Raw genomic sequence first — 13,522 nt, forward strand, 5'->3', positions numbered from 1 at the left:
TGGCAACGCCAACAGCGCAGCGAAAGGCATCCACGTCTTAATCTTGTGAAATGCTGAGATTAGAAACGACCATAATTATTGCATTTCTCAACCTTAAAAAAAAAATAAAGACATCTCCATAATCCTTGGGAAGTGTGTGTAGCAAAAGTAGTCGGCATTGTCATGGTTGAAAGTATTCATGCAACACTGACGCTGTAAGCTGTGTGATGCTAACGCGCTAACACCGTTAGCATGGTCTGTGTTGGTGAAAGGAAAAAGGATAGATATGAAACTACTGGCCAAAGTGTCATACAAAGCACAACACCTAAAATCGGAATGTGATGGTGACCTATTGAGCACAAACAGACAATCATGATTTGCTTGCTGGACCTATAATTAATTTATGTGCATTACATTTCCACCTCGCACATATAAATCAAAAGCAAGATGGATGCTAACGCGCTAACACCGTTAGCATGTTCTGTGTTGGTCGGAAAAAGGATAGATATGAAACTACTGGCCCAAATAAATGTCATAGAAAACACAACACCTAAAATCGGAATGTGATGGTGACCTATTGAGCACAAACAGACAATCATGATTTGCTTGCTGGACCTATAATTAATTTATGTGCATTACATTTCAACCTCGCACATAGCCACAGTGCAGTCAGAGAGTAGTTCACAGGTCACACACAGGAGCAGTGAAAGGGGGAGGGGACTTGGGATGGCAGTGTAGAGTAGGCACGACATTGAGGGGTAGAAACCATCCCGGTCGCGTGGTTCATCTAACGCGTGTGTCACTGTGAAGGACTGGCCCCATTAAGTGAACGTAGTTGGCGTAGTAGACGCCAACATGACGATTCTGACGTAGGCTGTTGAGGTTGAGCAAGAATAGCGTGTTTCAGAAAAGTAATATTTAAACAGTAAAGAAGACATTTTTGGCGAATGCAATGTAGTCTATGTCTTTTGTGGGAGTGTGCAGGTTTTATTTTGCATAGAGAGATGTGTGGTGGAAGTGTGGCTTGGTCGGAGATAGAGCACGAATGAACGGCCAGGTGCTCATGTACCCCTGTCTATTAGGGTAGCAGGATGTTTAGCTGTCTGACATCCACTAGGAGAGTCTGTTCAGTCTTGGACATGTTTTAATAACATTTTAACTGTTGTACATTGTAGTTGCAACTAATTGACTAATAACATTGTATTATGTAACTAATCAACTTTAAGGCTTGTGTTCAATGTCAAACATGAATAAAACCTATTTCATTTTAATCCTGGTTCGTCATGCTTTGGAAAATTAAACAAACTTAATTGTGCTGTTGCGTAGCAACTATTTAACACCTTGAGTGCTGAAACTTTGCTCAGGCATTGCAAACTATTGCATATGTTGACTACCGGTATATCAGAGCCTCAATTATATATATCACCCATTCTTGAGATAAGGGACAAAACCTTTTTCAAACTGGATTTTTTTTTTTTTTAAGATACATTCAAATCAAATAGATGTATTTGTAGACACAGGTCTCAACTACCAATCTTGAGAAGGAACAGGTTTTTCGCATAACATTTCTTTCTAAAATGGGACATTTATGCACTTAATACCTGATTCATGTCAACTCCGTCAGACACACTAAAATCCCTTTTAATTGAATTTTATCATTTCAACAATAATATAAAGTCCTCAGTTATCTTATAATGGCTTTCAGTAATCAAGTTAAGTAATACAAATCTTTTAATATTATTTTGTTCCAATATCACACTATTATGAAATATCCAATTTCTCAAAACCGTCATTTCAACCTTTATTTTCATTTTTTTTTTTACATGAAAACCATGTAAAAAAAAAAAAAAATCATCATTACGTATCATTTCAGTTGGTGTTTCAATACATAAGCACAAAAGATTTGACAGCAAATTTTCTATTTCTTTGGAAATTAACAAAAACATCACGGGACGAACGTCTGACGGAGTTGACGAACATCTGACGGAGTTGACAAGTTTAACTGATTTAGGTTCTAGACCACCTAGGATCTTGATTCTGGTGACTAATCCCACATTTTCAAGGATGAGGAATACAGTGGTACTATTTAGATTTGCCCTGTGAACATGGCAGCCATTTTTCAAAATGGCCGCCAACTTTCTGTTATTTCCCAATAACTCAAGTTCTACACCACCTAGGATCTTGATTCTGGTGACTAATCATACATTTTCAAGGATGTGGGATACATTGGTACTATTTAGATTTGTCCTGTGACCATGGTAGACATTTTTCAAAATGGCCGCCAACTTTCTGTTATTTCCCAATAACTCAAGTTCTACACCACCTAGGATCTTGATTCTGGTGACTAATCATACATTTTCAAGGGTGAGGAATACAGTTGTACTATTTAGATTTATCCTGTGACCATGGATGATAGACATTTTCAAAAATGGTGGACCTGCTATTATTTTACCAATTTACTCAGGGAATATTATCAGAATAATATAAAATCTGTGAATACATTTCTTACCAAGAATTTTCTTCACCAATGTTTGTAAAGGTGTCTACTAACATATCCCACATTGGTTTCTATTTGACCACCCTAGGGGCATGTTTGACAGCTGCTGAAAGTTGGGTACCATCAACAACCAATATAAGGCTAAATGTTCTAAATTTCATTATGCTTTAAGTAGCATGTGGCATGTCAAACTAGGGGCTTTTCATGATTCTGGATCCATTCCAAGCATTAGTTTTGCACAAAAAACACTACGTTGGCTAAAAACGGCCATAGCCATCATCACAGATGTGATGAGGTCGGCACATGTCGGCACCTTTGGGCAAGTGGCTATGGCCAAACTAGGGGGTCTATGGCCAAACTAGGGGTCAAACTCCTTGGGCTAAATTCGGTGAGGTGAACAGTGAGCAGTGAACAGTGAGGGAAAGACTGAAGACAGAAGATTTGGCTTCAGGACCATCAGGCAGGATGTGCAGACACTGAAGGCATCAGTGTCTTTCTCTGTGTCCCCAGCATGTCAACCAAAGCAATGTTACCAAATCAAAGGAGCCTTCACCTCATGTCACCTGGGGCTGGGTGAGCAATCGTATCCTGTATCTAAACTCACAACTAAATACAGACACTTGGCCAGACTGCCGTTTGAAAGGGTCAAACCCCTCATCCTGATTGGGGAAGACCACCCCACCTAATCACACCAACCGAAGAAGTGAGGTTGGGGCCTCCAGGTGGGCCAGCAGCCATCTGCACAAGACTGGGCTGGACCCTGCAGGAAAGCAATCTCCAGCCAAGACAATGTAAGTTGACTATAACAGAGCCCCAGAACACAGAGCTCAGGAGAAGGATGGAGAAACACTGGCAGGAGGCCACCAAGATACAATGCCCCAGAGACCCAGAGTGTGCCACCACTGGCAGTAAGGAGATCAACTGCTGCAGCAAAGATGTCATGAAAGGCAAGTCTCCACCAAAAAAAACCCTGAACCTAATCGGGGTGTCAAGAGACCAAAGTTTCTCCCCCACAGTTCCCTGCAGTGGCCAGTGAAGTCAAACTGTGCATCTGTACCTGAAAGGGGCAAGTCAAAGGCCAGAAAGCCCACCTCCTTTTAATGTCCTGTCAGTAGAAACTCAACCTGCACCTGAAATAAGCCCTTACCTCTCCCAGAGAAAGTTCATCCTTGAAAATGTAATGATTAGTCGCCAGAATCAAGATCCTTGGTGGTCTAAAACTTGAGTTATTGGTAAAATAACAGCAGGTTGGTGGTCATTTTGAAAAACAATGGCTGCCATGGTCACAGGACAAATCTAAATAGTACCACTGTATTTCTCATCTTTTAAAATGTATGATTAGTCGCCAAAATCAAGATCCTAGGTGGTCTAAAACTTGAGTTATTGTAAAATAACAGCAGGTGGCGGCCATTTTGAAAAAAAAATGGCTGCTATGGTCACAGGACAAATCTAAATATTACCAATGTACCCCACATCCTTGAAAATGTATGATTAGTCACCAGAATCAAGATCCTAGGTGGTGTAGAACTTGAGTTATTGTAAAATAACAGCAGGTGGCGGCCATTTTGAAAAATGGCTGCCATGGTCACAGGGAAAGTCTAAATTGTACCACTGTATCCCTCATCCTTGAAAATGAGGTCTTAGTCACCAGAATCAAGATCCTAGGTGGTGTAGAACTTGAGTTATTGTAAAATAACATCAGGTGGCGGCTCTTTTGTAATATGGCTGCCATGGTCACCACGAGACAAATCTGTGATGGCCCCATAGCCAAAAATGTTCCTTAAGGCATGCTCTAACTGTGTGCCAAATTAGAATACTGCCCATTATTCAAAAACAATAATTTTATTGTTTTAGGAACACTTTTGTCAACTCCGTCAGATACACGTCAACTCCGTCAGACACAAAATCTGACGGAGTTGACGTCTGACGGAGTTGACAAAATGGCATTTGTTTTCATCTTAACCCTCTTTAGTACAATGTAGCCATTTTGTTTTTGCTTAATTTTGTTAGCTAAACCTAACCCCTAAACTAAAATAATAAACATTATTTTGGAATTCTTAACAAAGATCATAATAATGTCCTGACGGAGTTGACATGTAAAAGCTGTGACCACATTGTTATCAACATTGTTTGTTTAAAATATCAAACAATTGAATGCTTGTCAGACCAGGTACTCCACTGTTGCAACAAATATAAATGGGACCGCATGCAGGTCAAGACAAAAGAGGTGTCTGATGCCAAGTATCGGCTAGACGAAAACACCACGAACCTCAGAGGACTTAGCAGGTGATAATATCACACCACTACTACTTCTGTTATAGGTGCTATTACTATAAACACCACCACATTCCACTTATGTTTCCGCTGCATGTTTGCTACAGGTATGACTGCTACTTCTGGTTCTAAATGGTGCATTTATATAGTGCCTTTATCCAAGGCACTTTACATAGAGTGTGCATTACATTTACCCATTCACACACTCATTCATACACCGATGGCAGAAGAAACCATGCAAGGCACCAACCTGCATATCGGGAGCAATTAGGGGTTCAGAGTCTTGCTTAAGGACATTTGACACTAACTCTGAGGGAGCCCACAGGGGTCGAACTGGGAACCTTCTGCTACTAGTATTAATATCAGTGCTACTGGTGAAATTGGTGTAGTCTGGCCTAAACATAGTACTTTAACGGTTTACTGCTACTACCACAACTTTTGCTGGCAGGATTGGTCTGTCCCCTACCTGGGAGAAATATCACAATATTCAAATTCTAAACTGGTAATGTGTCCTGTTGTACCCTACCTGTCTCTTCCCCTCCCTATGTGTCTAACCCATTTAGACCTGAGAACAGATTCTACAAATGTCTTCTAAATCCTGACAGTTTCCTGAAAAACCTACAGTATGTTTCTATATCAGTGGTGCTCAAACCTTTTCATGTCATGGACCCCCAAAAATCATATGTAATTGGCCGCCGCCCCCCATCTGAAAATATGTTCTCCCAGAAGCAAAGATTTGAGTTAAAAACGTTCACTGTGAAAGAATATATATTCAAGGATTTGTGCCACATTTGCGCGAGTTTTCTAAAATAGCAGATCTACAAGCTCATAGCGCAGCACCGAGCTTGTAGATCTGCTATTTTTCAACAGCTGAAGTTTAAAATAACGGTTAAAGTGATTCAAAGCTATGAGGCGACACAGATTTGTCCGTCAGGTCTTTAATGGCTCTCTAATGTGCGTCCGTCAGGGAGCTGGTCAAGCTACAGAAGTTGCAGCTCGCCACAGAGGTGGCTCGCGAACAGAAGTACCTGGCCAGACATAATCTGCTGCTGGACTGTAAAATCCAGGGCGTGGACATCACTCTGAGATCTGGGAGCTTTGATGACATCGCCGATGTACAGGTACACAGTAGACACTGTATCATTATTCAATACTAGAAGAAAAAAAAAGCAGGGTATACGTGAAGTACCCCCCAACTCCCACACCTGCATTAGTCTCGCAAAGCCAGCCTTCATTTGCCTTTGCCATGGCCAAAGTGGTGACAAGCCAACCAGATTCGTCTGGAACCAGGCTATTACCAATCAGGGCCCAGTATTCAAATATGAGAGGGACGAGACTAATATCCACGCAGTGATATTAGTATTGCTATGCAAGGCTACACCTGCATACCCACCTCCACTCCTACAACTCTCCTGCATGCCTCCATAATAACCCCCACTCCTATTCCCCTCAACTGCCTTAAAATAGTTCAATTAGCCAAATCTACAAGCTCACGTGTCGATGTAGATCGGCTAGTTGAACTCTTTTAAAATGTTTTTCAAAATAGTAAAAATACAAATAATACGTATTTTTTTTGTTGTTCTGAGCAGATGGATGAGGAATCGGGGAGTGCTCTAGGCAGCGCAGAGATCTATCTACGTGAGGAACAACTCGACATCGACTTCTCTGTCCTGCCAGCCAATCTCTTGGTAAGTATTTCGGGGATTTTTACTGTTCTCAATCTTCTGGAAAACTCTACAGGCAAACGTTGATCAAAATAACAATTATTCTACACTAGCCCCTTACCCGTTGTGAGATATTTGCCCTCCCTTTTGGCCGTGGGGGGGTACTGTGCCCGGGTGCGTTTGTAATTGACTAATACATTCGTTAATAATCATTAATGTGTCAAATCGAAAAAAGGGCTGTGTGAAAAGTGGGAGTGATTGGTGCAGGCAGTAAGGAGTTACGGCAGTCACAGTGACACACAGACACACGGACACACACACACACAGACAGACACTCAGACATTGTTAGAATTATAGTATGATTGTGTAGTACCCTTGTACATTAACAATAATTTAACTCTTGAGAGTGTAAAATGAAACCAAATGGACCCGTAGTGGTCCATTATGCTCTACCACTGTCCTACTCCTAAACCACTGCCACCCCAGACTTACAGCGTCTGTATTTGTTCTTCTGTGTGTGTGTGTGTGTGTGTGTGTGTGTGTAGGTGTAGGTGTGTAGGTGTACCAGCAAAATTCTGCAACCTCCTGCGGCAGCTACATAACGGTATGAAGGCATGTGTGAGCAACGGCGGCCAACAATCCCCATTTTTCAGTGTGGATGTGGGGGTCAAGCAAGGGTGTGTCCTAGCCCCCACCATATTTAACGTATTCATCTCAACTGTCACCCTCCTGTCCCATAAACACCTGGACCCCACGGATGGGATACATATACAATACAGGCTGGATGGTAACCTCTTTAACATCCGTCGCCTCCAAGCCACTACCAAAGTCACCACCCAGCACATCTTGGAATTACAGTACGCCGATGACTGTGCTCTACTTGCTCACACACCGGAATCCCTTCAGCGTGCACTAAATGTGGTCGCCTCCATATACAGTGCCATTGGTCTCCAGATAAACATTAAAAAAACACAAATACTCGTGCAGCATTTCACCCCCCAGCCAAACACGCCTATCTTCACCCTCGACGGGCACCCATTAGCCATCGTCCCTCACTTCACCTACCTCGGTAGCACTCTGTCACCATCCTGCACCATAGACGATGACGTCCAGGCACGCATCAGCCTGGCCTCCACTGCCTTTGGTAGGCTAAGGTCCAGGGTTTTTCAGAACAGGGACCTCACCATCTCCACTAAAGCAGCTGTGTACAAGGCAGTCTGCCTCTCCACACTGCTCTACAGCTCTGAGACCTGGACACCCTACCAGAGGCACATAAACTGTCTAGAGGCTTTCCACATATTCTGCCTTCAAAGGATCCTGGGTCTGACCTGGGCCGACAGGGTGCCATACACCGAAATTTATGACCGGACCAACACACCCAGCATTACAGCTCTCCTTGGCCAAAAACATCTTAGATGGGTCGGGCATGTGATCCGTATGCCTGCCCATCGCCTACCTCGACAGATCCTCTATGGCCAGCTTCAAGCCGGTCAAAGGGCTGCCGGAGGTCCAAAAAAGCGGTACAAGGACCACATCAAAACCCTCCTGAAAAAATGTGACATCAGACCACCAGCGCTGGAGTCCCTGGCTGTTGATCGTCACACCTGGAGCTTTACCTGCCACCAGGGAATCGCTCACCTTCAGGAGCAGCTCACAGAGAGGAGAGCACAGCGGCGTGCACAGCGGCACCAGCGTGCTAGGGGTCCACCGACCACCGCTGCTGCCTTCCCCTGCCCCTCCTGTGACAAAATTTGCGGATCACGCATCGGTCTGAGCAGCCATCAGGCTATGCACAGACGACAGACACAACAATAATTATACCCTTGAACTTTATTTGGAGCAACGTCATCATCGACATCGATGGACTGCCATAAGCAAGTAAGTGTGTGTGTGTGTGTGTGTGTGTGTGTGTGTGTGTGTGTGTGTGTACTGTAGATAATTGAGCAAGAAGAGGAGATGGACGTTGAGTTGGAGAAGTTGAGAGATGCTAAATCCTCCATGCAGTCGGCTCTCCAGAAAACCATTCCCCCAAATCTCAAAGCCATAGGCAAGCTGGGAGACGTCAAAACCAGGTTCAAAGAGGCACGGGATGGTATGTTGTTTTTATATATTCATTCCTTCAGTCTGTCTCTCTCTGACGGTTATTGATTATTGAGTCTGATTCATTCTTTAATCTTATCTTATGTCCTTGATTTGCCCGAGCCCTGAATGGATCTGTGAAATTTGATCAGATTCCGACCCGTTCTGAGATTTCTTTCAAATGACCGCACCGAGCCGGAGTGGACCTGTGACAGTTCCGAGCCATTCGCCTTTTTTTTACACTGATGTTTTCTTATTTTTTATTTCTTTTTTATGTATTTATTTAAGTTAGACAGCACTCAGTCACACAGTATTACTGTGTGTAGTAATGATAGACAGACCGACTCGGCTCCGAGTGATTATGATAAAACACTGATCGGGGGGGGGTAATTGCATGCACTGTCCATGAATGAAATTAAACTACATCTGTGGCAAATGGCTTAGTAAAAATGTGTTTCTTCTTATATAGCATTAAAGGAAAGCACCAACGAAGCCAGGACAGCCACCATGGAGTTTAATGGTGTCAAGACACAGCGTTGTGAGCTGTTTAACAAGTGTTTTGAACACGTACAGAACGTCATCGACCCCATATACAAAAGACTCTGCAAGAACAACAGTGCACAGGTAAACACATGACTGCAGCATGGTACAGTAAACCACATAATACACACACACACACACACACAGCACATTTTTATTTTAGTTTGAGTCATAGTCTCTTGAATAGTAAATAATTTCGTTTTAGTCACATTTTTAGTCACCTTTTTTGTCATACTGTAGTTTTAGTTGACGAAATCAACACCGTTTCTCACATCTAGGCCTTCCTGAGTGCCGACAACGAGGACGAACCCTATTTAGAGGGAATCAACTACATCTGTGTGGCCCCGGGGAAGCGCTCCATGGATATGGAGAACCTGTCTGGAGGAGAAAAGACCATCGCTTCGCTGGCTCTGCTCTTCGCCTTAAACCAGTTAGTACTATACCAGCACTTTTATTTTTTTCTTCATGGACCCCCCCCCCCTATCTGAAAATGATTTGTGCCAGGGGACCCGATACAAGATTTGTTGTACTGTAAATATTTCCAAATACAAAATAAAATAAAATAAATTATGTTTTTTTTTAAATAGATCTATAAGGTCACGGACGCGTCGTATCGTGACCTATTTTCAAATAGGTGATATATGTATAGGGTTAAATGTGGTTTAGCCTGGCCCGGCCAGCATGCTTTCTGGTCTAGAGGGGCAGGTGCACATGGAGCAAGCGCTGGAGAATTATTGGTTCGCCGCTCAGAGGACCCCTGGGGGTCCCCGGGCCAGACCCCACTTTGAGAAACACTGATGTAATGTATGTGTATGTAGTACTTATGTGTGTGAACGTTCGCCATTGACTCGAGCTGATTTTAGTAACTTGCTAAAACTGTTGAGACTAATCATATCAATTTCTCATCAATCATAGATAGGGGGCAGTAGACTCATGTGCACAACAGCAACAGCGAGAATTCACAAGTCAAATGGTTGCTTATTTACTTTGTTTTTCTTTCACAGTGTCCCAAAATGTGGGACCTTGTGGCAAATCATGTGTGGAGTCATGAAATGAGTCACCAGCTTTTTCTAGATGTTTAGTTAGAAGCTCTTTAGGACAGAAAGAATGAGCAATGTTATTTAAAAACTGCAGTCCTTTAATTTGACATGGCCTCTGACTAAATGGTTGTATATGTACCATACACAGACATGTCTGTTGTTACACCATAGACCTGTCACCTTCCTTCATTGCTCTTTGGTACAACACTGTCACTGACATCAATGACTTCTTTCAGCTTTCGTCCTGCTCCATTCCTGGTGCTGGATGAGGTTGATGCATCACTGGACAATACTAATATCCGCAAGGCAAGTTTAACATGTGATTACTGAGCTTTCTGTTTATCTAAGGACATTTTTACAATGGCATGCAGTGCTGTCTGTCTGTCTGTGCGTGCGTGCGCGCGATCACGCGTGTGTGCGTGCGCAAGTAGTGTCGCACACACACACACACACACACACATGTGACAGATTTCAGCGAGGATTCTATACAGAACATGCAAATCATCATCATCTCTGTACACATGAACCTGTGTGTGTGTGTGTGTGTGTGTGTGTGTGTGTGTGTGTGTGTGTCCAGGTGACAGATTTCATCAGGGAGGAGTACAAGAACAACATGCAAATCGTCATCTCTCTCAAAGAGGAGTTCTACCATAGATCTGACGCCCTGCTGGGAGTCTGCGCAGATGTAAGTATAACTGTTCTACCATAGATCTGATGCCCTGCTGGGAGTCTGAGGAAAAAATGCTATTTAATGCAAACTAATCCAATCCCTTGTTTCTAGACCGGTGACTGCGTTATGAGCCGTATGCTGTCCGTGGACCTGACGCCGTATCCTATGGAGGATGATGACAACGGGAGAGAGCAAGAAAACGTCTCCATTCCATCCGAGGCCAACATCACCCCAAGTTCCCACATCACCCCAAGTTCAAGTCAACTTGATTGTTAATGACATGACATGTCACATTGCAGGCATTGATCTGGCCCGGAATTGTCCGCCATTCTTTTTTTCATATCTTCAATATACTACAAAGGTAATTGTTTGATGGTTCGTTTTGCTGATCTGAGCCAAAGTTCACAAGTGCTAAATGTTTAATACACTGTTGTATTTAATACTTAATACCTTCCTAATGGTTCTTTAATTGTTTTTGTTTAGTGCAAACACCAACTTGATAGAAAGGGACATGTGTTTGTTAAAAGAAAATGTAGGGCCCTAGAAGGATTTTAAAGATTTATTTAGGTAGCCGGTTTTGCAGGCATTGATCTGGCCCGGAATTGTCCGCCATTCTTTTTTTCATATCTTCAATATACTACAAAAGTAATTGTTTAATGGTTCGTTTTGCTGATCTGAGCCAAAGTTCACAAGTGCTAAATGTTTAATACACTGTTGTATTTAATACTTAATACCTTCCTAATGGTTCTTTAATTGTTTTTGTTTAGTGCAAACACCAACTTGATAGAAAGGGCCCTAGAAGGATTTTAAAGATTTTAGGTAGCAGAAATAACAATTTGTTGCTGGGTGAAAAATAATTGTGTGGAAAAATAACATTTGGAACAAATACTTTTTGTCATGTTTTCTTTTTCATGATAACAATTTATTTCAGTTGTTTTGCATTTTATGTTCCATTCACTGTTTTGTACCTGTTGATGGTAACTAGATTAAACCTTCGGTTGAAGTGTCATTCAAAGATGTGTTTGTTTTGTTGCCGTGCCCAAACAGCAGGGCTCCAAACGTGGCTATGTTGGCTGGCCGGTTGGCCCATTGATCAGTCCGTACCTTACAGTCTATGGTCCGTACACCACTTCAAACATTGATCTTTTGGTTATCCCTAGGCCTTTTCTCTAGTGCGAGCAACATATGGCCTGAGGCCAGCTGTAACTGCCAGTGGACCATCTCACTCAAGCCCATGGCATCTTCAAATAAAACATTGAATTATTTATTAACAGTTTGCAGAATTACAATTTCAAGCACAACTCAATACAAAAAATGTCAACTGTGATTGGATGACCAATAAAGCACTCTGCTTGTTTACAAGAGGGTCCACCATGTTCAAATCATCATAACATTTAGAGACATACAAATATACACTTCTATATAGCCAGAAGGGAGGTAAAAAGCGGACAGTGTCCTTCCTGACTCCACAGCTTGGCAGGTGAACTCGCATGTGTTCACTCAGAACTTAAGTGTTGAAACCAAGGCCACAAGATGGCAGCATTGTTTAACCATCAAATTTGACATGTGTACTACAGATGTAGGCTACACCATTTTAGAGAATCCCCTTTAAAGTCAAATTTATATCGCAAATTTCATACCAGGGAAACTAAATTTGATTTACATTTAAAAACAATTCCACAAACGTGCCAAAATAGCCTGTTTTCAGATAATTGGAGTGGAGACTGGAGTAAAATTACAATATTAGTCTCTATTATGTAATATGTATATGTAGTGGAGTAAAACATTGGAAATACTCCAGTAAAGTGTAAGTACCTCAAAATTATACTTAAGTTAAGTGCTTAAATATCAGGTAAATATATGTAGTTTACTAGTTACTTAGTTAGAAAACATACACTCACATTGCCAAAGCAAGTGTCAAAATATAGCATTTTGTATGTACACTACAGCATTTTGTAAACATGTATATCACATGTTTTAAACAAGTAGGTTTTTTTGCAGTATTAAACTTTGGGACAAAATAAAATAGCAGCATATTTTCTCAAGACTTTAATTCAACCATTGCTATGAGCATGCGAAGCTTGCACTGGCCTTCCACGTGGCCACTGTGTACGGAAGTGTGTGCAGACTGCCCCAGCACTACGTCACACAGGAACCATTAATGCCATCTCCACGTAGGCTACACAGTCCGGTGGGAACCCGACGAAACTTAGGTTCAGTCTTCTCTTCTCCAAGCTGTTGAGTTTCAATTGAAGGGCTTCTACTTCAGCCGCCGCAGCCATGGGCATAGCGCGCATTTCGTCAACCGCTGTCTCCAAAAAAATCAACGCGGCTCTCCACCTGTGTTATGTCTGCTAGTATAGCTCTCGTCGTCACTCCAATAGCCTCCAGCTTCTTGTCGTGGGCGTCTGACTTTGCCCGAATTAGTGCCGGCACTGTCGTAATTGTACACATTTACATGGTGAGTGGGGCACCGACGATCTGCAAGCTCACAATGCGCTGCATGTGTGACAAGCAGATACAGTCTCTCCCCATCAAAAAGCCAAAACATCCACCCTGAGAATTGGGAGATCAGGGTTTGATTTTCGACCGGGTCATCAAACCAAAGATATAAAATGGGACCCAATGTCTCCTTGCTTGACACTCCACATCTAGGGCAAATACAAGCATCATATGTCAGTGGGGTGTACTTGTACAATGTGGCTGAAACAGGAGATAGGCTCCTGCTATAATGTGCCACTGCCTACTTACTTTGAATCAAGAATACCAACACCTTTGG

Source organism: Protomyctophum bolini, assembly GCF_963924005.1.
Source record: "Protomyctophum bolini genome assembly, chromosome: 22".
In the NCBI taxonomy this organism is placed as follows: Eukaryota; Metazoa; Chordata; class Actinopteri; order Myctophiformes; family Myctophidae; genus Protomyctophum; species Protomyctophum bolini.